The 4,302-nt window shown below is 41.4% G+C and overlaps 1 pseudogene; it reads left to right on the top strand.

The window, feature by feature from the left end:
* The first annotated feature begins 388 nt into the window (after positions 1-388).
* LOC114572490 (uncharacterized) lies at positions 389-1,414 on the top strand (annotated as a pseudogene).
* Positions 1,415-4,302: the final 2,888 nt, after the last annotated feature.

Raw genomic sequence — 4,302 nt, forward strand, 5'->3', positions numbered from 1 at the left:
GGTACAAAGGACCTGTTTTAATCTTTATTCTTGAATTGGAATCTTTGTAATTTCAAGAGGCCCTAGGCCTCACTAAAAACCTAAGTGGTGTTTTTTAGAAATTTATTGAGGATTTAGCACAACAGGCAGAAGAAGCAGCAGGAAAGAACAACCTGAAAGACCTATACCTAACTACAAGAAAGCTCATGGGCAAATTCAGACATGCACAGGCACACACACAAAACTCACAGGGTGTACTCCTCATAATCAAGGAAGACCAGGTGAAGAGATGGACTGAACACTTCAGAGACCTGCTCTAGAGGCAGCCTCCTCAACTGACAGCAGATATCTCAACACCCCCAAACCCATTGGAGATAAACTGCAACCCTCCCCTCCTCCCCCCACCAAAATGGAATTCAGAAAAGCTATTAAGGCCTTGAAAGGAGGGAAAGCAGAGGGACCAGACGGGATTCCAGCAGAAGCTCTTAAGACCGTCACTGAAACCTCCACCAACATGCTCCACCACCTCATGAAAACCACCCGGGAGGAAGAAAATGTCCCATCTGAGTGGAAAGATGGCCACATCGTGAAAATCCCCAAGAAAGGAGACTTGCTCCTTTCAACACCTGGGAAGGTGCTCAACCACATCCTGCTCGAGAGTCTCCAGAAGGGGGTCAATGAGAAACTGAGGGAAAACCAGGCTGACTTCAGGAACAACAGATCCTGTGGAGACCAAATTGCCACCCTTAGGATTATTATCGAACAGTCCATCGAACTTGTGAACTTCATAGATTTTGAAAAAGCCTTCGACAGTGTGGATAGTGAAAGGCTGTGGAAACTGATGGCTCATTATGGAAAACGCACTAAAGGATGTAAACAGCTTCACCTACCTTGGTAGCATCATTTCAGTGGAAGATGGCACGGAGGACGATGTCCAAGCCAGGATCAGAAAAGCAAGGACAACATTCAACATGCTAAACAATATCTGGAAGGCAAAAAACCTGTCACTCAAGACCGCTAACTGCAAATCTTCAACTCAAACGTAAAGACCACTCTACTTTATGGTTCAGAAACCTGGAGAATTACCACCACCATCCTCAATAAGCTGTAGACCTTCATCAACCGGTGCCTCAGACGCCTCCTGGGTATATACTGGCCCAACACCATCTCTAATGCCAATCTGTGGGAACTCACCAAACAAGACCCAATAGAAATGTAAATCCGGAGGAGGAAATGGAAGTGGATAGGGCACACACTCAGAAGAAAGAAATCAATCACTAAACAGGCACTGACGTGGAACCCACAGGGCAGGAGGAAGAGAGACAGACCGAGAACCACCTGGAGAAGAACCACAGAACACGAGATGAAGAAAGGGCTCAAGATTGGAGAGGATGGAAGAGCTTCGTTGATGGCCTATGTTCCTATGGGAATTTAAAGGCCTAAGTAAGTAAGTAATATAGCCACCATCTAACGTTAGCTACTCCGCTGTGCTGTGAAGTAATATCTGGCTATGTGAGACAAGCGTCTAGCAACATTGTTGTGGATGCTGCGGTCTTAGCCTGGCAACCTCCGTGAACTTCGAGTCTGGGGAGGAGGGGGCGGGGGAGACGACTTTCTCCAGTATTTTAAATTTGTACTGCAGTAACTATTTTAAACACTAGCTGTCAGTATTACATATTGCACCTTTAAGTTACTGCCACTGTATTTTCATCAGGGAAAGATAAAGATATTCATGTGTTAAGAATTTTTTTTGTGAAGTGTGTTGTATGTGACATACAACCTAGTAGCCTACTTATATTTATATTGACATCTTTGTGTAACATTACATTAGCTTAGCTTCACCCTTGTCGATTCGAAATGTAGCCTATAATTTCCATTACCTTTTGGACTCAATACTATGTTCCTGCAGTACCGGAGGCTGCATTTACAGGACCGCATTTATATGACTGCATTTCCAGGACCCTAGTTTTTTCTTTACTATAGCGCCGTACCGGAGGCTGCGTTTTCAGGACTGCATTTCTAGACCATACTTTTTCAAAGGTTAAAAGGTTCATTCCACCAAAAAGCTACTTTCTGTCCAAATATTAAGTTTAAAAAAGGTTTTTCCACCCAAATACTACTTTGTTTGCAATCAACTTGGTAGCTAAAAGTTGCATGTTTGGCAATTTGTGTAGGCTAATTAGCATATTAACAGGTAAAATAAAGATGTACTTTTTAAATGTATTTAAATGGAAAACAGTATATTAAACAAATTCCACAACCCACCCCCCAATGAAGAAAAAAAAGCAAGCAACTAAATCAAAAAGTTTTTAATTTAGGCATTTCCACATGAAATACAGACAAACAGGAGAATGATAGTTTTAATTATTTCTTGTCTGCCGTTTATGTTCTTCATACAATCGAACACCTTTAACAGTTGCAATGATTCTTGCAAGAGAGACAGAAATGCAAGAAAACAATAGAAATTACATTTTATTAACATTTTACTTTTCCTGACCCTTCAATATTGAAGCCCACATTATGGAGTAGGTAAGAGCACTACCTTTTTATTGAGTGGTCTTTCCTCTTTTTTCATTTGTTACAAACATAATGTTACTCACACTTGGCTTGACAAGCTCTTCTTCCATTTTGGTGGAAATGCAATCCTGTCTCATTATTATGAATCCCACTCGCTTTCTTTGCAAGACCCGCCCTCTAGTTAGGGTCCTAGAATTGCGATCCTGAAAATGTGGTCCTGAAAGTGCAGCCTCCGGTGCTGCAGCTATATGCTACTTGTTGGACTTGCATTTAAAGTGTCAAAGAGAATACATGCATTTTATGCAAGAATTGCTCAAAAAAATTGATATTTGTGCATGATATAGGTAAAGTTGTAAAGCTGTTAAGTGTTGCGTTTTCAGATTTTGAGAAAGGAGAGGCTTGGTCCAATGAAGATTTAACAAAGAGATTTAATAACAAAATGGCATGACAAAAAAGAGTTTACGCTGCAGCGGGCTGAATGGCTGTCTCTCCTAACAGATCCACACCTTTCAGTCCCTCTCAGTCATAGACAGTATATAATGGACCAATAGACCCTGTTGCTCTGGACGGAGACCGGTGAAGGCTATTAGAAGCACTTTTCCGGTTTACTGCGCAGCCTCCAACTGAGAGAATGTGACGTGAGCAACGTGTCTGAAAGTTGTAAGTCTTCTGGTGGCTGCGCTAAGAGAAATCTCAATCATTCCCAATCTTACAGATACGGAGAGTGTAGGTATATGTAAGGAGTTAACATGGGCACAGGCTAATTATTGCTAACTAACATGCTAGTTAACATTAGTAATTAAACCTAAACAGCTCATGTAAGTCGAAACTGCCTGCAAGCTTATCCTGTACTATACGGTAATTCCTCTACTATGTGACACAATTGTTAGCCTATTTTTACAAAAACGTCTGCTATGGAGCCATAACTTGAGGTACAAGGTAATGGAGCCTCTTATACATTGTCGTGTTTCTTTAGAACTAAACAACGGACAAATAGAGTCTTTAAACGCTTCAGATGTAAAGTTATTCGCATTCAAGTGACGTAAAAAAAAAATGGCGGTCAGCGGAATGCTAACAGGAGGTGATGGCTTTGTAGCAACAAAATGGCGCCATAGATGGCTTGAGTTCTGAAGCGCAGCTTACCCCCTTGCTCTCAGTCCCTACGCTCCTCACTTCATTCTCCTGGAGATGTGGGCGGTTCCTTTTCCCCACGTGGCTTAGGACCATTTTCCATTGGTCCTTCGTTGGCGCGGTGGCATGTCCATGCCCCCGGGCGCATCCCATTGGTTTTCTTCGTCGCCCAAATGAGGAGGGCGTACTTCTAAATCCTTGTGTGGTTGAGATTACTCTCAGCCATAAATGAAAGGGATGTACATTATTTTCAAGCTACAGGAATAAACATTTTTTATTCTAATCTAGTCGGCACACCAGCAGGGGTCGGCTCCAAGACAGATACATAAAAGGTTTCTTCCTGCCGTGTGACAAAACCTTTTGGAGAGCAGACAGACATGATTTAATGAACTTATAGAAGCTTAAGAATCAGTATGAAAGAGAAGGATATTGATTGGGTTTAAGAGTATTAATACAATTCTTCTGCCTAACCCAGCTGCAGCGTATATTGTGAATACATTAAAACATAAAAATACATTGACATCAAAGATCAGCATTGTTTGAACATTTTTAAACTCTACAAATGCCTAGAAAAAACGTTTTGCTGGAAAACTATCCTGAGGTTTCTGTACTGCTCTGAAGAGAAACTAAACCATATTATTTCTGAAATTAAGCTTTTTAAAAGTGTGTTTTTCT

This window comes from Perca flavescens, chromosome 17 (assembly GCF_004354835.1).
Source record: "Perca flavescens isolate YP-PL-M2 chromosome 17, PFLA_1.0, whole genome shotgun sequence".
Lineage (NCBI taxonomy): Eukaryota > Metazoa > Chordata > Actinopteri > Perciformes > Percidae > Perca > Perca flavescens.